This window comes from Vipera ursinii, assembly GCF_947247035.1.
Source record: "Vipera ursinii genome assembly, chromosome: 3".
Lineage (NCBI taxonomy): Eukaryota > Metazoa > Chordata > Lepidosauria > Squamata > Viperidae > Vipera > Vipera ursinii.
The window spans coordinates 207,862,814-207,887,342 of record NC_139516.1 but is presented as its reverse complement, the minus strand read 5'-3'; the positions used below and the strand labels follow the sequence as shown (position 1 = coordinate 207,887,342).

General features: G+C 43.2%; 1 protein-coding gene across 1 annotated transcript in view; it reads left to right on the top strand.

Moving 5' to 3' along the window:
- The window catches only part of TRAPPC9 (trafficking protein particle complex subunit 9), a 333,658-nt gene that overhangs the window by 221,033 nt on the left and 88,096 nt on the right, over positions 1–24,529 (top strand). The window lies entirely within an intron of this gene.

Sequence of the window (24,529 nt, the reverse complement as noted above, 5' to 3'; positions counted from 1 at the left end):
CCCTGAGTCCTACGGGAGAAGGGCGGTATATAAGTCCAATAAACATAAACTTTTCCCCCATTGCCGGAGCTGAGGTGGGCGCGGTTTCGGCATGACGCATCCGGCCCGTGGGCTGGTAGTTTGACGCCCGTGCTGCAAATGATCATTAAGTGAAGTTTTGATTTCTAAGAGCTGACGGTCTACTTGACTATATTGTGAAGATAGTTAATTTACAGGGCACCCCTGAAGAGAATTATGCTAAAATAAAAGAAAGCAAATTCTTTTCTAAATACTAATGGAAGCCGGGTGCTCACCAGTAAATTAAGCATATTTTTTTTCTATTCTTATCAACAAATATTTTGTCGGTCTTTGGGAATTCTGAACTTTGTGGTTTTTAACCCAGTGAAAAGGATCAGGCTTTTAGGGAGACTGCCCTAGCGTTAAGAATAAAATAAATAATTTAATTTCCTGCCTTTGATTGGACAGAGAAAGTTCGTCAGCCAGCGACAGATCTGTGTCCGACTCTGAGCAGAGTTTATAAACTGATGACGCTATGAATTCTTAAATAATCCTCAGAACAGATCTGTAGGGGCTGTATATCACCTTTCAAGCTTTTTCCATTAGACTTTGCTAACGTCTCTTCCTATTCTTTAAGATACTGCTTGATAAGTAGTTCTTGAGGGTGCTGCAGATTGTAGTGATGCTGCAGAAAATGAATGTTGCTGTTTTAGACAGAAATGCCATATCTCCCCTGAATGAAAATCTTTTTATGGGTAATTTTTTTTTTTTTTGGTAACTGACTCAATTTCCAATAGGTTTTGTTCCTGGTATTAACGTAGCAGAATAAACCTGTTACGATACTTATTTTTATTCCGTTCTGCCCTTTATTATTAAGATTGTATTCATGTCTCATGACAAAGTTAGTTAACAGGAGAGAGAGAGAAGGAGGGAGAGAGAGAGGGAGAGATGGAGATAGAGAGAGGGAGAGAGGGAAGGAAGGAGAGGGAGAGAGAGAGAAGGAGGCAGGGAGATGGAGAGAGAGGGAGGAAGAGATGGAGATAGAGAGAGGGAGGGAGAGAGGGAAGGAAAGAGAGAGAGAGAGAAGGAGGTGGAGATGGAGAGAGGGAGGGAGGGAAGGAAGGAGAGGGAGAGAGAGAGAAGGAGGCAGGGAGATGGAGAGAGGGAGGGAGAGGGAAGGAAGGAGAGGGAGGGAGAGAGAAGGAGGCAAGGAGATGGAGAGAGAGGGAGGGAGAGATGGAGAGAGAGGGGGAGGGAGGGAAGGAAGGAGAGGGAGAGAGAGAGAAGGAGGCAGGGAGCTGGAGAGAGGGAGGGAGAGGGAAGGAAGGAAAGGGAGAGAGAGAGAAGGAGGCGGAGGTGGAGAGAGAGGGAGGGAGAGAGGGACATAGAGAGGGAAGGAAGGAGAGGGAGGGAGAGAAGGAGGCAGGGAGATGGAGAGAGGGAGGGAGAGATGGAGATAGAGAGAGGGAGGGAGAGGCAGGAAGATAGAGAGAGGGAGAGGGAGAGAGAAGAGGAAGGGAGGGAGGAGGGGGGAAGGAGAGAGAGAGAGAGAGTTGAAACACAAGATACTCGAGATCTCACAGATACTGAAATTATTTTCCATATAAGGCGTGGCTGTTTTTTGTAGTATCCAAAACAGTAGTCAGAGCGATGCTCTTTCATTTTTCCACACCGATTCTGTTCCTTCCAGACTAGCTTACTGCTATATTCCGTATCCCATTCAAGGTGCTGGTGGTCATCTTCAAAGCCCTACATGGCCTGGCACTGGCTTATTTGAAGGAACATCTTTTCCCAGTCACATCTACGTGACTCACCGGTAAAGGGGGGCAGGGAATGTCATGGGTCCCCTCTCTTGAGGAGGTTCAACTTCTCTGTGGTGGCTGCCTCCCTGTGGACCCCACTTTGGCGCTCGTTTGCAAGGTTGGCTGGACTGATCATTGTCTCCAGAGGGGTTGGGGCTTATTGACTTTTGAATCAGGGTTTTATTTTTGTAAGTTACTAGAGTCATCGTGAATGAATGAATAGCTCAGAGGTGGGAAGGGAGAACACATGAGTAAAAGGGGAATACAATAGCACAGATCAATTACATTTGAAATTGTTGCCCTTCTTAGTTACAGTTGAAGACTGATCCATGCCTTCTTGAAGAACAGTCTCGTTTAAACAAACTTTTTCACCGTACGTTATGTCGCCATATCAGGAAAGGTTACTGTGCTACAAAACCCTTGTGCCGTTTCCCAACACGGTACCAAGCAGATAAATACTTAGTCCTACAGCACCTTTAAAATGGGATCGGTCCCTCCATTGTGTTGATGTTGTGTTGTAAAAGAAAACAGCAAGTCTTTTCAAAATTAGGGCCAGTTCGAAATCAAATTGTGATGTTGATGACAACTTCATTATTTTTGAAAGCCTGCAGCAACAATTCTGGAAAGTCTGCCTAACGAAAGAATTGTCCACTCTAAAAAGCACCCGTGGCTTGAAATGTGCTCCGTAGAGCATCCAATAATGAGAAATGTTGAAAGTATAGACTTCCTTGGACGGACACAACGGGTCTGCCAGGATCAAGTGCCCTTGATTAGAATTCATTGATTTTTGACTTTCGCTGGCAGAAGAAGTGTGTGATGAAGACTTTTTGGGGTCCAGTCCAAGCTGGGAATAAACAGCATGGCAACTGCTTTAGAAAGAAAGTTGTAGTTTATTGAAGAAGAGAGCCAGACAAAAAGATGGTTCTGGAAGAAAAGAGAGACCACGTGTAGCAGGGAGTAGGTTTTTATACCTTCTGGGGCTCTTGAGGTTGTTTCCTGTTCCTCTTCGAGGCTTTGTACTTCCTGTGTCATGTACTTTGACCTGAGTCTGAGTGTGCCCTTTTGATATTGGTAGGTTAATCCTATTATGTTTCCTGTCCTTAGAATTTGGGTGGTGGTATGTAGATTTTAAGGGACTTTAGGACACTGAGCTTGTTGATCAGATGGTCGGCAGTTTGGCGGGTCGAATCCCGAGTGCCGCGTAGCAGAGTGAGCGCCTGTTAGTCGTCCCAGCTTTTACCAACCTAGCAGTTTGAAAGCACGTAAAAATGCAAGTAGAAAAATAGGGACCACTCCGGTGGGAAGGTAACAGCGTTCCGTGCGCCTCTGGCATCTAGTCATGCTGGCCACATGACCATGGAGATGTCCTCGGACAAGCGCTGGCTCATTGGGTTTGAAACGGAGATGAGCACCGGCCCCTAGAGTCGGAAACGACTAGCACGCATGTGCGGGGGAACCTTTACCTTAACCTATGTAGATTTTAGGGGTCTTTGTCTTCCTAACGTCATCAGCTTCTAGCTTCCTGGCTCCAACCTTCCTGAATGGATTATTACATCAGCATTTCTAAAAGCTGGTTTCTGCTGAGTTGTCTGGCTCTGGTGTGTGTGTGTGTGTAGAACTTTGCCTTTTTAAAAGATCTTTTCCATTATTCCTTTGGGGAAATATATTCTGCCTTTTTAATATCCCCCAAAATATTTCTTCCTCTGAATTCTTCCCACACATGCCTTTGTTGGACAAACATAAAGCCTTTTCAGAAACTTTGGCTGGTGAAGTTACGGATTTGACCAAGGAACTGCCTACGAGAATGTAAAGACACGAGGTTCAAAGTTATATTTAACCCACATGCGTTCTTGCAGCATTGACTGATTGCAGCATGTTGAATGAATAAATCACCCACTGCGCAATGGACCGAAGTATGGTCATATCACGTTGGCTTCCGTAGCGTTCTCTTCTAGTGCAATTTAATACAACTTGGCTGTATTCTGGGTCCCAGGAATTAGCAAAGTAATCCTACAGTATGCCTGAAAAATAATCGAAGCAATTTGATTTATTGAACTTCAGCTCACTGGTGAGAAAGCAATCAGGCCTCTTCCTCGATGTGGTTTTTAGCTCTCGCGCTCTGGATAATTTTGTTTCTTTTCAGGCTAATCCATTTACAAAACAAAGAGAGAGAAATACACAGGTACAGCCTAACACAGAAAATTTGATCAAGTTCAGAATTAGCTCAGGAGCCGAACACGTGCCTGCGGTTCTGAGGTTAAAGTAACCTTCTAGTAGGGGGAAGAAAAGCTGATTTGCTCAGGCTTTGGATAGGCAGCGGGCTCCTTTGTGTTCATTTTTAAAAGCCAAATGATGATTGCTAAGAAGAAATATCCGATCAAAGAGGTTTTGGGGTTTTTTTTTAACTCAGGGTTGGTCTGAGATTCAAACAAGCCATTGGCCTGACGTGCTTGGAAAAGTTAATGCCGGTGAATTTTTAAAAGCTTGGTTAATGCTCTTAGAAACGGTGAGTTCATAGCCTCCTCCCTAAGCCACTGTTAGTTTGTAGGTTTAACTCAGATAAAGTGTTTGCAAAAGAGGTGGATAATAGTAGCTTTTCCCCCCCTCCCACCTAGCGTTTATATTTTGAAGAACTTTCCTATTTTTATTCTATAGGTCGTCCTTGATTGGCAATCTTTCGTTTAGTGACCATTGGAAGAGGTAACGGTACACTGAAAAAAACGTGACTTATGACCGCTTTTCACACTTAACGACCATCACAACATCCCCACGGTCACGTGATCAAAATTCAGACACTCCACAACTGTTTCCTATTTATGACGGTTGCAGAGTCCTGTGTGTGTGTGTGTGTGTGTGTGTGATCCCCTTTTGCGACCTTCTGACAAGCAGAGTCAAGGGGGCAAGCCAGATTCACTTAACAAACCGGGTTTCTAAATTCACAACTGCGGTGGTTCCCTTAACACCTGGGATAAGGAAGGACACAAAAGGGATCTAAGCTGATTTAATAACCGTCTTAGCAATAGAAAGGGGCTCAATGGTGTGGCTGTAAGTCGAGGACTAACTGTACTTTAGATCGGCTATCCCCAACCTTTGCAGCCTGGTGGCCCAGCAACGGGGTGGGGGAGAGGGGAACTAGGCCATGCAAGTAGTGGGCCGGCACGCAAGCGCGTGTGCACAGCTGACCACAGCGAGTGGTGGGCAGTGCCGTGCGCATGCGTACCCTCATGGCTTGACCTGGAAGTTGAGCTGCATTGCGCATCTGCAGGCGTGCTGGCCCACTGCTTGCACAGGTTGAGCGGCGTACACACGCATGCGTGCCGGCCTGCCACTTGTGCAGCCCGGTTGCAAATAGGCTGAGGCCCAGTAATGGGCCATGGGCCAGGGATTGGAGAGCCCTACTTTAGATGTCAGGTATGGAGCTGGGAGAGAAGCCATAGAGGAACTCTCGGTGAGGGAAACGGAAAAGGAACAGAAATGATTTAAATGAGCGTTAGAGGCACATATGTCCTATATACCCTCTCTTGTGCGTGTGGTTTGGTTTTGGTAACAGCTGTGTCTGTCCTGCGGCTTTTAAATGTGACCCTCCAGCATTGGAGGCAGATGTCGGATTACAGGAATAACCATTTACTGTGAATTATTTATATTAGATTTCTATCCCATTTATTTTTCTTCTGGAAAGCCAAGATGGTGCGCATCGCATTCTTTCCTCTTATTTTTAACCTACGGGTAACCTACAGGTTGGGTAAGTTTGATGTCAACGCTGCTCACCTCAGATGCTTTTGCTTTGACAATATATGAGGATGCAGCCATTTCCCCCTTAACTTATGTGTTACTTTTAGAGTTAGAATTAGACGATGCTGCGGGGCAGGGAGGAGGAAGAATGTGCATGGGAATTACCTAGACGTAACAAGATCGTAGCAGAGTGTTTTTCCCAGGTTGCTTGAAATAAAGAGATGATCTGGAATTGGCGGGTTGGAGAACTGGAGGGAAGGTCCACATTTCAAACTAATTGGAGAATGTGATTTATGACTGTGAATTAGAGGAGGGCATTGTGCTTTGATACTATGTGTTTAGGGGAGGAGAATTCAGATTTCGGCTTCAACCGTGCACATGCTGATGCCATGCTGCTCAAATAAAGATTCTTTAAGGTAAACAATGCCTCAAAGTTCTTTGAAGAGTTTCTTTCATCTGTCGGAACCATGACATTTGAAGTAGGTTAAGGTGCACAATAGTGATTGAAAGCGGGCCTTATTGAACGAAGGTGTCGACACCTTGTCTTAAAATTGCATATATTGTGTAAAAAAAAAGCAGAAGAAAACACACATGTCTGAATCCCTTTCCATTTGCCATGTTGCTCATGTCTATCATTTCTTTCCTGCCTTTTCCTGCTCACTCAAACACTCCTTCTCCTTGCCCTTCCTTCAGGTTGTACGCATCCTCACTTTGAATTCTAATTCTTTTTCCAGTATTGGCCTTGGCGTATTGTTTAAAGGTATTTCACTCAGTGGGACATGAGCCTGGCGATACCCCGGCTCAGGAATCAATATCTTATTTCAGCAAACAATCATGTTAACTTTTCTTGTCCCGGGGGAGGCGGGATTTTAGTCATAACATTATAAAATGGATGTGTTGGGGTTTTTTTTATTCATCGCACCTTCTCTAAAAACATAACCTCCCCCCCACTCTTCCACCATGTTCTTCAACACTCAAAATAATACGAGTAAAGGACAGAAATTGTGCCATATTTGATTTGGAGAGCGCATATGTGGACTTCATGTGTGATATGTGCTTGAAATATGTCCATGTTGTAGGGCTCTATTACTATAGTCCTTCTCATCTTTTCTACTACCTCCTGCTGGTATCTTATGATCATATTACTTTGTTGTTTGTATGTGCACTGGAGACAAATTCTTGGCCAAATAAAGCTGTTCTGTTCTGTTCTGTTCTGTTCTGTTCTATTCTATTCTCAATAAAGATTCTATTCTATTCTATTCTATTCTATTCTATTCTATTCTCAATAAAGATTCTATTCTATTTTATTCTATTCTATTTTATTCTATTCTATTCTATTCTATTCTATTTTATTCTATTCTATTCTATTCTATTTTATTCTATTCTATTCTATTCTATTCTATTCTATTCTATTCTATTCTATTCTATTCTATTCTATTCTATTCTATTCTATTCCATTCCATTCCATTCCATTCCACTCCACTCCACTCCACTCCACTCCACTCCACTCCACTCTATTTCTATTTCTATTTCTATTTCTATTTCTATTTCTATTCTATTCCTGTTTCTATTTCTATTCTATTCTATTCTATTCTATTCTATTCTATTCTATTCTATTCTATTCTATTCTATTCTATTCTATTCTATTCTATTCTATTCTATTCTATTCTATTCTATTCTATTCTATTCCATTCCACTCCACTCCACTCCACTCCACTCCACTCCACTCCACTCCACTCTATTTCTATTTCTATTTCTATTTCTATTTCTATTCTATTCCTGTTTCTATTTCTATTTCTATTCTATTCTATTCTATTCTATTCTATTCTATTCTATTCTATTCTATTCTATTCTATTCTATTCTATTCTATTCTATTCTATTCTATTCTACAGTATTCCATTCCACTCCACTCCACTCCACTCCACTCCACTCCACTCCACTCCACTCTATTTCTATTTCTATTTCTATTCTATTCCTGTTTCTATTTCTATTTCTATTTCTTTTCTATTCTATTCTATTCTATTCTATTCTATTCTATTCTATTCTATTCTATTCTATTCTATTCTATTCTTCTATTCTATTCTATTCTATTCTATTCTATTCTATTCTATTCTATTCTATTCTATTCTATTCTACTCTACTCTACTCTACTCTACTCTACTCTACTCTACTCCACTCCACTCCACTCCACTCCACTCCACTCCACTCCACTCTATTTCTATCCCACTCCACTCTATTCTATCCCATCCCGTCCCATCCTATCCTAGCATGTAGTGACTTGAAAGCATTATTTTCCAAGTGATCACGTAAGATCTTTCCTCCATCTCTCCAGGCATTCAAGGGGAGACAAATAATTAGCATTTCAGTGTAATCCTTCGTCAGGCTGCCCAGTCATTAACATTAATCTTCAATACTTCCCAAATCATAATGAGATCCCAACTGTTCAAGTTTCATCTTCACCAGAGAAAGGAAAGGCTCAAATCTATCTGCAGCGATTTCTTCACCTCTATTACACTGATTAGATGAAAATCTACTGTGAATAAGTGAGCGCCTCCATAGTTTTAATTTTACTCTTGATTAAGTCCCCTTCAGTTAGAGTTTTTGCGTTATCCGTGGCAAAATCCCCAGGATGCTAATTGCTCTGCCAAAAATTGCAGATACTGCAGAGCTGACGCGTTCTTGAAAAAAAGTTTAGGAACTCAAAAGAGCAGATAACTAGAAAATGAACTTCCGAACATTTTGTCAACGTCTCTGGCGGCACTGTCTTTTTCCCCCCTCTCTTCAGGTTGTCCACAAAACTTTGAGACTAGTGTCGACAAGGAACATCTATGTGTTGTTCCCACAGCCCATCTTACTGTTAATTGAGCCTTTGGTTTGTATCACCAAGGTATAGAATACAACAATAGGGCAGAATGATTTGACATTAGAAAATTGAAAACAGAATAAGAGAGTTGGAAGGGACCTTGGAGATCTTCTAGTCCAACCCCCTGCCAAAGCAACCCTTTTGGACAAATTTTATTTATCTTCCAAAGCAGCAGAAGGCAAGACAAGAAACAATGGATGGAAACTAATCAAGGAGAGAAGCAACCCGGAATTGAAACTTCCTAACAGTGAGAACAATTAACCAGTGGAACAGCTTGCCACCAGAAGTTGTAGGTTCTTCATCACTGGAGGATTTTAAGAAAAGACTGGACAGCCACCTGTTTGGAATGCTTTTGGACTAGAAGACCTCCAAGGTCCCTTCCAGCTCTATTCTGATTGGTTGTCCAATCTCTTCTTAAAAACCTCCAGTGTTGGAGCATCCACAACTTCTGAAGGCAAGTTGTTCCGCTGATCGATTGTTCAAATTGTTAGGAGTTTCCATATAAGCAATTTAACGTAATATAAAATGATCTAGGAAGAATATTCCAGCACTGTCTCAATTCATTTTGAATTCATTGATATTATATTCATTTTCCTAAGCATAATTTAGGGACGCAGTGGCTCAGTGGGTTAGGACGCTGAGCTTGTCGATCACAAGGTCGGCAGTTTGGCGGGTCAAATCCCCTCTGCCTTGTGGCAGCCCCTCAGATACTGGAATAACTGCTATCATGTCTCCCCTATTTCTTCTTTTCTTTAGACTAGCCAAACCCAAGTCCCGCAGCCGTTCTTTGTATATTTTAGTTTCCAAGTCTTGGAACATCTTAGTTGCTCTTCTCTGAATTTTTCCCAAACTCTTAACATCTTTTTTGTGATATGGTGACCAAAATTGTCTGCAGTATTCCAGGTGTGGTTTTACTAGGGTTTTATAAAGCGGTACTAATACTTTAGGGACGCGGTGGCTCAGTGGGTTAGGACGCTGAGCTTGTCGATCAGATGGTCGGCAGTTTGGTGGGTCGAATCCCGAGTGCCGCGTAACAGTGAGCGCCTGTTAGTCGTCCCAGCTTCTGCCAACCTAGCAGTTCGAAAGCACGTAAAAATGCAAGTAGAAAAATAGGGACCACTCCGGTGGGAAGGTAACAGCATTCCGTGCGCCTTTGGCATCTAGTCATGCCAGCCACATGACCACGGAGACGTCCTCGGACAAGCGCTCACTCTTCGGCTTTGAAACAGAGATGAGCACCGGCCCCTAGAGTTGGAAATGACTAGCACGCAATTTACCTATTCCTTGGAGTATCAGAAGCAGGAAATGAAGATATAAGAAACTGAGGGTAGAACTAAGGGCAAACCACTAGCACACCCAACTCCCTTCTAGCACTGATGAGGTTACCTACTTGGGTCATGAAATGTCTACAAGAAAACAGTCAAGCTAAGAGAGGACCGAGGACCCCTCATTTCAACCCTGAGCTACAAATATGCTCTTTTACTGGTTGCTATAAAGTATTTGGATGTTTTCAACTAGTCCCAGCCAGAGGAATTATAATTTTTCTGTGTAATAAAACCAAACTATCCTAGTGTGGTTACTTGACTAACTCTCCAGTTCAAGTCCTGACTCATCACTATTAGCTCTTGTCTCTCAGCTTTGATAATAGCTGCACTAATCCCCGTAGTATCCAAAGTTACAAAATGCTCAGTTTTCTAATACAGTACTTTTCAATGCAATTTCCAGTTTGCCTTCACAGTAATGCAAACAGTGCCAGCCAGAATGCATAATAGATTTAAAACCAAAAAAAAGTCCTTTTGAGGCTTTAAGGTCAGGAGACCATTTCTAACTTGAAATTATGAAATCAATTGTCATCTCGTAAATTTCTTAACTTCATTTCTAGCACCGGTAATTAGGTCCCCTGTGAAAGGTTTGAATTTGCAGCAAAATTGATGGCTATTACTGCCATTTTATGGATGGGACGCAAAGGCTACAAAAGAATCGCTGTGTCTGCCTGCCGCCGTATTCTGTCGGGTTCACGGATTCTGGAAATGCGGTCTCAGATCCAGCCTCAGTTCATTCAACTTCCCTTGTCCTAAGTAAAAATAGAGCAGCAGTAGCAACAACCAAGATGGGAAATAAAATCACAAGGTGGAAGGAAATGTCCCCTTTTTCTTTCAAATTAAGTCCCGTTTCCTGAACATTCGTTAGTCTGGATAGTGAGCAATCCTTGTAGGGAAATCAATGGTGACCTGGGTTCATCAGAACAGGTAGTAAACTTTTCACGTACTTTTAAAAATGGAGTATACAATAAGTAGCCCTGGGGAAAGTGACTTAAGGCCGTTTTTTAAACACTTAACAACTGACGCAGCATCTCCGTGGTCGTGTGATCGGAGTCTTTAATCGATTGTTTTAACTATTCCTCTAACTTTCCTTTATTTTCCTATCCTGCTGGCGTTCCTTCTGCTGTGGTGAATGCTGTTCCTTGCTTGTTCATGTGATATAAATCTAGATGGGCTGTTTACTTTTCCATCCTCGTGCTTCTTATTACTAAATGACCATTGTCCTCTGTTTATCCTCAGCTTTTGTCTCTCTGGGCAAACATTGCTGAATTGAGTTTGCCGTGGGGTATGTGTGGTGGAAACCAGGGTGCCAAATAAGCAAACATGGGTAATGAAAAACATTGGATCTGGTTTATAAAGTCTGGCTGTTTGAAAAGCCGCTTGTCAGGGGGCGCTAGCTTCATTTATCTTGAGATAGTGATGGCAAGCTAGAATGTGGTTTATAACTGTCCAGCGAGTATACTATGTGTCATGGTTCCGACAGATGAAACTCGTCAAAGAACTTTGAGGCATTGTTTACCTTAAAGAATCTTTATTTGAGTAGCATAGCATCGGCACTAACATAATGGAAGCCAAAATCTGAGTTCCCCTCCCCTGGGCACATAGTATCAAAGCACAATTCCCTCCTCCAGGTGACAGTCATAAATCACATTCCCCAATTAGTTTGAAATGCGGGCTTTCCCTCCAGCTCTCCAGCCCGCCAATTCTTATCATCTCTTATTTCAATACCCTTGGTTCTCACACTAGGTTCAGCATTGTTATGTCTAGCTAAATTCTCATGCACATTCCTTCTCCCAACATCATCTAACTCTAACTCTAACTCTAAGAGTAAAGCATAAGAAGAAAATGGTTGCATCTCCATCTGTTGTCAAAGCAAAAACATCTGATGTTAGCAGCGTTGACACTACGGCTGTGTGCTTAATTGTCTTCTTAAGGAATGCCTAAAATTAAGAAACTTGTTTTGGTATTTTTTTTTAATTCCATTTATATCCCGCCCTTCTCCGAAGACTCTGGGCGGTGGGATTCAAATATGTGAACAGCCGGTTCTCTGTGTGGATGCCGCTTCCGGAAGTGCGTTCTGGGCCTGGGTAACAAAAAAATTAGCTGCCAAACTGGTGTGAACCGGCTGAATCCCACCACTGTATTTAAGTATATATTTGCATTTGATTTCTGGTTTTGTGACTTCTCTAACAGGCTAGAATCTGATGTCAGGTTGTCACCACTGAAAATGTTGTATGTACAAAACATGCATTTAAGACACACACACACACACACACACACACACACATTTTTTCAGGAGGCAACTGGACTTTCTTGTTTTTCTTTGAAAATGTTTTGCTTCTCATCCAAGAAGCTTCTTCAGCTCTGACTGGATGGTGGGGAATGGAAGGATTTATACTCCTTGCCTACAGCTGGTCATTTGGCTTCTTTTAGAGTCGTTGAAGCCATTTGGAGGTTTACCTGTGTCCTCAGGGTCAGCTGAGTGGTGCAAATGAGCAGCTGTCTGCAAGGAGAATAAGTCCTTCCATTCCCCACCATCCAGTCAGAGCTGAAGAAGCTTCTTGGATGAGAAGCGAAATGTCTTCAAAGAAAAACAAGAAAGTAAAATTGTCTCCTGAAAAAGCATCTTTGGGATGCCCAGAGGACCGTGCTCAAATTTCAGAGCTGATCAGTAAGTATCTCATCCCTTTTATAGTCCCAGGTCAAGCTGTGAAGGCGTTGAACAATTTTTGAATCCTTATGGAAAATCTAAAACCTCAGTACTCTATTTCCTGTCACAGAGTCTCTGAGGAAGCAAGCTCCATTACAACAGAATATTCTTATTGCAAATTTTGAGAAAGAATATGGCTTCCATTTGGTTGTAGAGTCATAAAGGGATATTACCACTGTAACTGGTTGTAAAGCTCTTTTTTTAAAAAAAATGGCTAAGACAAAAAGAATAACTGATTTAAACATAATGTGGTAAATTATACGTTCCCCACCTTCAAAAGTGCCCCAGGCAGCCTGAACGCTACTTCAACTATTTGAGTTTTCTTGCCCGTACTTTATACTTTCACTCTTATTTTCACATGGATATACCAGAAATATCTTAAAATATTTTTTTCTCAGCCCTGTGGTTTTCATCCCCCCCTCCCAAAAGAGTGTTGAATCTTGTTTAAGAAAGAGCAAGAAACAGCTGCCAGGAAAGTTAATGCTGAATTGTTATAAATATTTTTCATTTTGAGTAGCAGTAGAACTATCTTCTTAGTAAAACGTGTACAGTGCATAAATATTGTAAGTGGCTGCTACTGATTCCCTGAATGAATCAGTGGGGGGGGGATGAAATAAATAAAGAAATCTGCCTTCTCCGCGGTTACATCAGTTAAAATGCAAAATACCTTCATTATCGCAGATGTTACATTACCCAACTAGATAATATCATCTGTCCTAGAAGGCAGTGGGGCTTGCTGACTTTCAGCACTGATGATATAAACTATTTGGGTAATAGAACATCTGTGTCAACTCTACAACAAATGTGAATGAAGCCATTTGGTTCATTTTCGGTTGCCACCAGAATGGGAGGGCGGTGGTGGAATTTTTCTGCTAGCTTAAACAATTCTCTGTCCCATGGGAACTGTCAGAGTGTGCACAGTCTTATTGCGTGAGGTAATCCAGGAATAAACACAGTAAACAGTGATCTATATTAAATGGTGGTTTATCTTACACTATCTACAATATCATACACGAGGAACAATATACATACACGTGCTAATAGAGCAGGATCCAACACACAGCAGTTACAGCAGGAAACAGAAGAGAGAACACATTTGCGGAGCCTTCTCTTTTATACAAAGGCTGTTAAAGAGACACAGACCCTGCTGAATCATTCCCATCATTACATCTAACATCTTACATTACATCAGCTGGTTAGCTTCTAAATCATTACTTTGACACTCCCCCCATTTAAAGCTAAACAGCTCTTACCCAAATGCTTTTACGCAATCTTGATGCTTGCTTTCATTTAAAGGTTTAGTCAACATAGGAACATTCCTTCTCTGTGTAAATCCTTGCGTTATACTGCAATTCACTATTGTGTAAAAACTTCTTTTTATATACCCATTTACACCCCACAGCCTTTGTTCCTGCTGGTAATTTCATAAGGCTAAACACCTGATGCATATTCATAGACTCCATTTCTCTGTCCATAGCCTCCTTCCGTTTATACTTTTCTACTTGAGGCAATCATAACATCTCTTGGTAATTATGGGGTTCATACAGTACCTTAAACTATATGCTCTAACCCCACTTGCTGAGAAACGATCGGGAGGTACACCTTTATTTCTACATTCAGACCTCCTTGGTATCTGTTGTGATTCAGGGTCAGCCTGTGGGTTCGGCAGTTGGGTCGGACGACTCAGAGGAGGAGGAGGAGGGGGGCGTTGAAGAGCTTGCTGAGGGGATTGGACAGCTTGATGAGAGCCCCCAGCCAGGCCCCTCCCACCTGGTCACGACGCAGACCCAGCTGTGTGAGCCTGACAGCGTGGATGAAGATGACCCACAGCTAGCCCTGTTCAAGGACGCCCGACGCAGGAGGCAGTCAATCAGGAGTAAACAGAGGAAGGCAATGGGGCTCCTCGGAAGGAGGCAGGGAGAAGCCACGCCCTGAACTGTATTTAAGGGGGAATGCGTGGGAGGGCTGGTTTGCTGAAGGCAACCGCTTGAAAAGCTCCTGTTTCTTGGTTTGTGTCTTGTTCTATTTGTTTTTGTAGCAATAAATTTGGCAGGCGTAATTCCAGCCTCTTGCCTTCTTGTAAAAGGGGTTGTCCCTGCCTTTTCTGCAGGGCCGGTAGCAGGCTGGTACAGAACAGTATCATCTGTTGCTGTATTTCTGTTACTTATCCCTTTACCTCAGGTCTATCCTCTTCTGTTCCTGTTTCCAACCTGCTATCCTGTTCTTCCTTCGTTGGGCTTTGTGTAGCCTCTCCTTCCTGAGAACTAGCGCTACGTGTTGGCATGAACGCCTCGGTGTTAACATGCACCCAGTCCCAATTGGTCATTTCTGTTTGTTATACCAAGAGGCTGAGCTTTCTGTTAGAAAGCCCGCCAAACTAATCTTATTGGGAAAGCGTAGTTGATGGCCTAGTAATGGGGTGGGAAGTTTAACTTTGTATACTGTAACTTTCCGGAGGGAACTTTAGTCATGGTTTCACTTTTGACAAGTGCCGAAACTTTGTAGCCAATAAACATGTTCTTAAAGGAAACCTCAAGCCTTGGAGTTCTGTTTTAGTTGGTCTCATCTATCGGAACCATGACATTCTGCAGGAAAGCAAGCAAGCTCAGAGAACACCAAAGTAGGACTTATGTGAAACAAAATATACGTCACGGAGCCTGCTGATAACTTTACAATATTTCAAGTGGTAGAAGTGGAGCAGCCTCTTCTTGAGATACTATTTAAAAGGACAAAGGTTGTCAATTGTTACAGCCATAGCGAGTGAGGGGGGGGAGGGGAAGCTGAGTCCATTCACCTCTTTCCCCCTGGCTTTTGAATCATCTTCCTTCAAAATTTGGTTGTCTTCCAAAAGAGCTGCAATATTTTTTTTTCTTTCTACGGCCTGTCAGTAGTTCTCATTCAAACTAGTTTTTTATCAGGCAATATACCTTTTATGATTATGGTTTGTGGATGCATTTGGTGGTTGCGAAATGCTCTGTCTTCTGGGAAAATAGCATAAGGAGGCTAGAACTGTGCAAAAGATAACCAAGAGGGGGGAAAAGTGGATTTCAAGAAGAATCTCATTCCTGGAAGTTTTGCATTGATAAACCTTTTAATTGTGCAAAAGCTGAAGTTGTGATGTCTCCAATGTACAGTTAGATCCATGGCTGGCCAGCCTTGAAAGTTGGGTCTGTCATATTTATGTCGGTGGGGGAGAAAAATTAAAGTGGTTTAGAGCAGGGCTCCTCAACCTTGGCAACTTTAAGTCTTATGGACTTTAACTCCCAGAATTCCTCAGCCAGCAAAGCTGGCTGAGGAATTCTGGGAGTTGAAGTCCACAAGTCTTAAAGTTGTCATGGTTGGAGACCCCTGGTTTAGAGTGAGAGAGAGAGAGATAGCTAGGCAAGATTTTGAGCGAGAGTTGGTTTCGATAGAAGAGACAATGTGTAGCTCATTGTATTATTTTCAGAAGACTGATGATGTTATCTAGTTTGGTCATGAAATGTGTGCAAGAAAACCACAGCCAACTCACCATGGCCAGCTTGCCACAGCCAAACTCACTGCGGACAAGAGTTACACTACTAACAAAGAAATGGAATAAAATCATTGAAAGAAAGGATGCAAACGGAAGGACAGAATGAAATGGGAATGACAGCATTTAAAATAGCTTAATTTTTTTTGGTTTCTTTTAAATAATTAAATTGAATTGTGAAAGATGTACTTCTTCATTCTTTAAATGAAAACGCTCGCAATGAAATTTTGGGATATGCTTATCACACAAATGCACAAAGCATAGATGCGTGTACTCTTCATTCCAAGTCTGTGTATTCTACTAGGTAGAGCCATCGCCTAATCCAGAGGTCCCCAACCTTTTGGGCACCAGGGATCGGTTCCGTGGAGAGAGGTTTTTCTGCGGACCAGGGTGTGTGTGTGTGTGTGTGGTTTTGTGGGCTGCCTGCATCCTGCAGATGGGGCTTTCCTGGTTTGTGTGGATCGGTTTCTGGCCTGCCACGGATCAGGCGGTGGGGACCCCTGGCCTAGTCTACATTCACTCTTTCTTGTGTAACATTTGCCTTTTTGACAACACTGATATAAAAATGCAGCCTATAGTTTTTATTGTCCAACGTTGCCATTAAAATGCCTTTGCTGAGAAGGTTGCACATTTGCTTTTTATTTCGTTAATTATCTTAGCATGTTTCCTTTGTAAGACTTGGGAGAAATTTGATATTGGGGATGTCTGGCAGGATTAATGACTTGAAGTTTGGCAAGGTGTGGTGGGGGAGTAACAGCCACTCAGAGAACTGCATTATACCGACAAGAAATCATTGAGTTTTGATACCTGAATGGCGCGGAACACATTGAGATAAACTAATCCTCGCTTCGGTCAGATCTCTGTGATTCACAGGGTTTATTTTTTTATTATTTTTTGTCAGAAACAGCTGCATTTTCAAAATTTAAAGAGGCATCAGAGTATTAATGTTATTTTTTTTAAAAAAAAAAACTTTTTAAATTTCTTTACAGTGCTTCATATATTGTTGTTATCAAGAGGATCCCGTGCAGTTTTTATTCCCCTCTTACAGTAGGAAGCTAAAAAAATAAATAAATAGTAATTTGCCTGCAGTTATAAAGTTTTTGGTACTTAAGGAAAAATCAAGCACTTTTTTTTAAAAAGCAAAAAATGCTAGAAGTTCACTACCCTTAAAAACTAAGCCAGGTTTTAGTGGCTTTTCTGAAATTTAACAGGATGAGAGCTAATCCATTCTCAGCTGGTACACCATCTCATGAAGGTTTCAACAGAGAAGATTTCACACTTTGGCCCCTGAAGATGACATTGTCTAAGACAGGGGTCTTCAAACTTGGCCCTTTTATGACTTGTGGGCTTCAACTCCCAGAATTCCTGGGAGTTTGCTTGGCTGAGGAATTCTGGGAGTTGAAGTCCACAAGTCATAACAGGGCCAAGTTTGAAGACCCCTGGTCTAAGGGAAGGGAACACAGCATTAATTAACTTACAGGGCAGAAGTCACTGCTAGAAAGCTATGCTGTAGGTCCTAAGCCACACAGTAAATTGTAAAGCGAACCATACCCAGAACCAATCCGATAATCTCTGCCTTTCTCATAATCAAAGAGTTACAGAGATAAATGTTGGTGCTCTTATCACAGCTCGAGCAGCTGCGTTCTGCATCACCAGGTGATTTTCAAGAGCAGTGTCATGTCTGAACAGATGGTGACCAAGGCTTAAGTGATTGTAAGCAGGATCACATGGTCCCGGAGTGGTTTGCAAAATGGGTGCAAAATCAGATATAACTGAGTAAAAACCCTCTTAGCCACAATTGCCACTTGTCCTTGTCCAGGAGAAGTCCCCGATTCTGCACAAAGAATTCAGACCCAAAGAAGAACATCCCTGCAACTGAAGGTTTCTTTTCATGACGACGTTATTAAAGTTAAAAATACAAATATAACAAACGAAGAAAAGTATCTCTTTCCCTATGGCTTTTGTAATGGGGTATTTTTTAAAAACTCCAAATCTGCCTTCAAAACACTCTCGCTTTCTGTTTTATCCAATAAAAACTATTCTTCTTCTAGAATCTAGATCCTTTGCTATAGTATCAAATGATCTTGTAAGTAACTTCTGAGTAAAAACTCAATAGGTCCTGCCACAAAGATCATCATGTTTTTTGTTGTTGTTGTTGTTGTTGTAATATTTTATTAGTTTTCCAATTTTACATTTGGGTATTTAAAAAGCAACGTGGTGACTGGGTTAATCAATAGTTCAATAAAAAAATCTTTAGTGCAAATCTCAGGTTACAACATCAGATATTTCTTCTCTTTTTCCCTTAACATTTACTATCTCGTGTTCAAACTAGCACATTTCTAATTATGTCAACTCAATAAAATATATATCTTAATTACATTCAATCTTCATAAACAATCCTTATCCTGTTATTAATTTTTACATAATTTTAAACTTGTCATCAATATTCCAGTTTAACCTTTGCTATCCATAATTTTCAGACCTTGGGTAACCAAGATTTCTCTTATCTCACTTCATAACGAACTATAATATCCAAAATACACATTTTATATATTTAAATGTAATCTTGTTCTAGTTCCTAAAAGGTATCTATGTGCCACCATATTAAGTCATCTACTTAATAATACAATAATACAAGATCATCATTTTTAATCACGTAGACCAGGGGTGTCAAACTACCAGCCTGAGTGCCGGATGCATCATAGCAAAACCGTGCAAACCCCATTGCCGGCCATGGCAAAAAAAGTCATGGTACGTCGTGACATGTCAGGTGACGTTGCGAGTTTGGCACCCCTGATGTAGACCATCCTTACCCAACCTAATGACAGTTTTTCAAGGATGAATGACATTTTCATATTCTTTCTTAAAACATTAGGAGTGTCGCATGACTTCACTTTTGAAGATGTAGTAATAGTTTTTGTCACCCAGATGTGAAAGGCATGAGCTTTTCAGCCCTTCAGGCAGACTTTTGTGATGTGATGTCATCACTGCGTCCGTGGTGGTGCAGTGGTTCGAATGCAGTGCTGCAGGCTAACTCACTGCTCACTCCAGGAGTTCGATCCTGACCGGCTCAAGGTTGACTCAGCCTTCCACCCTTCCGAGGTCGGTAAAATGAGGACCCAGATTGTTGGGGGCAAGATGCTGACTCTGTAAACCTCTTAGAGAGGGTTGTAAAGCACGGTGAAGTGGTATATAAGTCTATGTGCTATTGCGATCTCTTAGCTACAGGTGAAACTTGAAAAATTAGAATATCATGCAAAAGTTCATTTATTTCAGTAATGCAACTTAAAGGGGAAACTAATATATGAGATAGACTCATTACATGCAAAGCAAGATAGTTCAAGCCATGGTTTGTCATAATTGTGATGATTATGGCGTACAGCTCATGAAAACCCCAAATCCACAATCTCAGAAAATTAGAATATTGTGAAAAGGTGCAATATTCTAGGCTCAAAAGTGTCCCACTCTATCAGCTAATTAAGCCATAACACCTGCAAAGGGTTCCTGAGCCTTTAAATGGTCTCTGTCTGGTTCAGTAGGAATCACAATCATGGGGAAGACTGCTGACCTGACAGTTGTGCAGAAAACCATCATTGACGCCCTCCATAAGGAGGGAAAGCCTCAAAAGGTAATTGCAAAAGAAGTTGGATGTTCCCAAAGTGCTGTATCAAAGCACATTAATAGAAAGTTATGTGGAAGGGAAAAGTGTGGAAGAAAAAGGTGCACAAGCAGCAGGGATGACCGCAGCCTGGAGAGGATTGTCAGGAAAAGGCCATTCAAAAGTGTTGGGGACTTTCACAAGGAGTGGACTGAGGCTGGAGTCAGTGCATCAAGACCCACCACACACAGACGGATCCTGGACATGGGCTTCAAATGTCATATTCCTCTTGTCAAGCCGCTCCTGAACAACAAACAACGTCAGAAGCGTCTTACCTGGGCTAAAGAAAAACAGACCTGGTCTGTTGCTCAGTGGTCCAAAGTCTTCTTTTCTGATGAGAGCAACTTTTGCATCTCATTTGGAAACCAAGGACCCAGAGTCTGGAGGAAGAATGGAGAGGCACACACTGCAAGATGCTTGAAGTCCAGTGTGAAGTTTCCACAGTCTGTGTTGATTTGGGGAGCCATGTATTAGTAATGGTATTCAAAGCCCTACATGGCAGGGGTCCGGAGTACCTGAGGGAACACCTGCTGCCGGCATCGACTTCCCTCCGCCCTGTGCGTTCCCACAGAGAGGGCCTCCTCAGGGTCCCACCGGTCAGAGAATGTCGACTGGTGGCCCCCAGGGGGAGATCCTTCTCTGTGGGCGCCCCGGAGCTATGGAACCAGCTACCGGTTGAGCTCCGGACGGCGCCCGACCTTCACTCCTTTCGCCGCGAGCTAAAAACATACTTTTTTGAACTAGCTGGCCTGGCCTGATGAGGGGATTGGGGGGGGGTTTGCTATTGTTATTTTATTAGGTTTTAAAGATGTATTTTAGTATGTGGGCATTTATTTAATCTAGTTTTAACTTTTGTAATTTGTATTTTTATTCTTGCCCTGTTCACTGCCCTGAGTCCTTCGGGAGAAGGGCGGTATAGAAATATTATTAAATAAATAAATAAATAAATGTCATCTGCTGGTGTTGGTCCATTGTGCTTCATTAAGTCCAGGGTCAACACAGCCGTCTACCAGGAGATTTTGGAGCACTTCATGCTTCCTTCCGCAGACGAGCTTTATGGGGATGCTGATTTCGTTTTCCAGCAGGACTTGGCACCTGCCCACACTGCCAAAAGCACCAAAACAATGACCATGGGATTACTGTGCTTGATTGGCCAGCAAACTCGCCTGACCTGAACCCCATAGACAATCTATGGGGCATTGCCAAGAGAAAGATGAGAGACATGAGACCGAACAATGCAGAAGAGCTGAAGGCCACTATTGAAGCATCCTGGTCTTCCATAACACCTCAGCAGTGCCACAGGCTGATAGCTTCCATGCCACGCCGCATTGAGGCAGTAATTGCTGCAAAAGGGGCCCAAACCAAGTACTGAGTACATATGCACGCTTATACTTTTCAGAGGTCCAATATTGTTTTATGTACACTCCTTGTTTTATTGATTGCATGTAATATTCTAATTTTCTGAGATTGTGGATTTGGAGTTTTCATGAGCTGTACGTCATAATCATCACAATTATGACAAATCAGGGCTTGAACTATCTTGCTTTGCATGTAATGAGTCTATCTCATATATTAGTTTCCCCTTTTAAGTTGCATTACTGAAATAAATGAACTTTAATGAACTTTTGCACGATATTCTAATTTTTCGAGTTTCACCTGTATATTAGAGATAAGAGTAGCCAGAAGCTCTCCTGAATATAGTAAATATTGGTAATATAGTAAATATTGGTAAATGTTGCTCTTGATTCTGTATAGCATTCTGTTGATGGTGTTTTGTACTGCATTAGAGTTGCATTTTGCCAGTTCTTAAAAGATGTTATAATAATGAGATTAACCTTGTTCTTGCTAGTAGTTTTCTGATAATCAATAATCAAACAGCCAACCAATTATACTTTCTTCCTCTTTCACTTCTAATGTCAATATATTCACCTTGCTTGTTTCGCCATGGTGGTGCAGTCTTTGACAGGAAATTAGAGTTTTATAAACAGATGGCAAAAAATAATTACTACATTTTTGGGTACTTGTATGTCAAAATCTTTTCTTGTGATCTGATGTTAGCTGGGATTCAATCTGTCAGTGCTATTTCCCAGTCTGACCAAATATGAAAGCCTGATATACCAGAATAATTTCCACACTTCACATACTTTGTCACTTCCTTAGTCTTATTTATTTATTTATTTAATTTAATTTATATACCGCCCTTCTCCCGAAGGACTCAGGGCGGTGTACAGGGCAATAAATACCAAAAGTACAAAATACAAAAATTAAAAACAAATTAAACAATTGTGCCCGAATACAATAAATTAATTAAAAACACTAATTAAAGCCCCAAACCCATCAGACCAGGCCGGCTTGTTGGAATAAATAAGTTTTTAGATCACGTCGGAAGGAGCGAAGGTCGGGGGCCATCCGGAGCTCAACCGGAAGATGGTTCCATAAATCCGGCGTGCCCACAGAGAACGTCCTCCCCCTGGGGGCCACCAGTCGGCATTCTCTGACCGGTGGCACCCTGAGGAGGCCCTCTCTGTGGGAACGTACTGGGCGGAGGGAGGTTGACGCCGGCCGCAGGTGCTCCCTTAGGTACTCCGGACCCATGCCATGTAGGGCTTTATAGGTCATCACCAGCACCTTGAATCTCACCCGGAGGGCAACTGGAAGCCAATGCAGCTCACGGAGCAGAGCTGTAACATGGGAGTATCGGGAGACCCCCAACACAACTCGCACGGCTCTATGCATTTCTATTCTTGATTACTTATCTCTCTCAGTTGTTTCATTTAGGGTGCCGTGGTTAATGCTACCGTTTGACTACTACCAATCTTAATGGCTCGTTCTTTAAGCTATTTAATTCTTAGCCTAGTTGATTCATGGAGTAAGCTCATAAGAATTAACTTATTTCCAGTATATGAGCAACTGGAGGCTCAGAGTCAGTGCATTGCCTAATTGGAAGAGTAGTTCAGTTGTTCTTTTTCAGTGCTATCCAAGATTAAAAAAAAAAAAAGAAAGAGAGGCAACATTGCTTCCTACCAAGATCAAGTTCTTCCCATTGATCTTTAATGATGACTTTTGTAACTTTCTCATTTCCTTCTAAGTTAATAATAATAATAATTTACAGGCCATTTCACAGATGTGGAGAAATCAACAACTTCTCATGGGTGTTACGTAACGGATGAGTTTCTTTGACATTCTTCGTGCCCGTTCCAGGAAGTGCACTAAAAATCCTATGAAAACATATACTTGGTGGCAGCTCATAAATTTCGAACAATTTTCTTTATTCACTCTGCCCAGAGGTTATTCTGAAATAAACTAAATCTATAGGAATTGGCCACAATTACCTGCTGCTAATATCCCAGTAGAGTCCTTTTGACTGGCAGTTTCTGCTCTTAGCAAGTATTTGCCAGATAAAGTCTAAACGGAATGGGTATAAATCGAATCGATAAATAAGATGAGGTCATTGTGTATTAGCAGCAAATAACATTAAGCAAGCCTCAGAGCAGCTAAGAATCACATGCTTAAATTAGAAGTGTGCGGTGGGTTTAGCTAAATCCCAAACCAAATTGTGCCACTTAATAAGCTATTAATATTGAGCACAGGTCGGCAACCCGCGGCTCCGGAGCCGCATACGGCTCTTTGAGCCGGCCCATGCGGCTCCCAGGCCTCCTCCCTCTTGAAAAAAAAAATGGTACTAAAAAAACTTAATCAATTTAAACTTCTCACAAAAAAACTTGAAAAGTTTAAATTGATTGGTTGGTTTGTGGGACCGCCCACAAACCTTTGTTTTTTTACTGGCAGAGTGGAGGAAGAGAGGAAGAAGTAAAACGTAAGTAGATCTGCTTCTTCCCCCCCCGTTCCCTCTCGTCGCCGGGGCTAGCAGCCCCGACGAGCAAGAAGGCACGCTTCGCCCGCCCGCCCCCCCGTTGGCTCCTCGTCGCCGGGGCTGAGAGCCCCGGCAAGCGAAAGCCGCGCTTCGCCCGCCCGCCCGCCTCCCCCGTTGGCTCCTCGTCGCCGGGGCTGAGAGCCCCGCCGAGCGAAAGCCGCACTTCGCCCGCCCGCTCCCCGTTGGCTCCTCGTCGCCGGGGCTGTGCGCGCTTCCCCACCTTCCCTCTCGTCGCCGGGGCTTGCAAAACGGCGGATCCAGCCTCTGCCGGCGGCTTGCATAACGGCGGATCCAGCCTCTGCCGGCGGCTTGCAAAACGGCGGATCGAGCCTCTGCCGGCAGACACGCTTGCAGAACGGCGGATCGAGCCTCTGCCGCCAGCAGAGGCTCGATCCGCCATTCTCCAAGCGTGTCTGCCGGCAGAGGCTCGATCCGCCGTTTTGCAAGCCCCGCCGACGAGAGGGAAGGTGGGGAAGCGCGCACAGCCCCGGCGACGAGAGGGAAGGGGGGGAAGCGCGCACAGCCCCGGCGACGAGAGGGAAGGGGGGGAAGCGCGCACAGCCCCGGCGACGAGAGGGAAGGGGGGGAAGCGCGCACAGCCCCGGCGACGAGAGGGAAGGGGGGGAAGCGCGCACAGCCCCGGCGACGAGAGGGAAGGGGGGGAAACCCGCACAGCCCCGGCGACGAGAGGGAAGGGGGGGAAGCGCGCACAGCCCCGGCGACGAGAGGGAAGGGGGGGAAACCCGCACAGCCCCGGCAACGAGAGGGAAGGGGGGGAAGCGCGCACAGCCCCGGCGACGAGAGGGAAGGGGGGGAAGCGCGCACAGCCCTGCCTCCATCCACCTCCAGTATGGATGGCTCTGCCAAAAGAAAAGCAGCCGAAGCAAGCCTCCCATTGAGAGAATGGGGCGGCGGAGGCTTGCAAAACGGCGGATCCAGCCTCTGCCGGCAGCGGAGGCTTGCAGAACGGCGGATCGAGCCTCTGCCGGCGGCGGAGGCTTGCAGAACGGCGGATCGAGCCTCTGCCGGTGGCAGAGGCTGGATCCGCGCTCTGCAAGC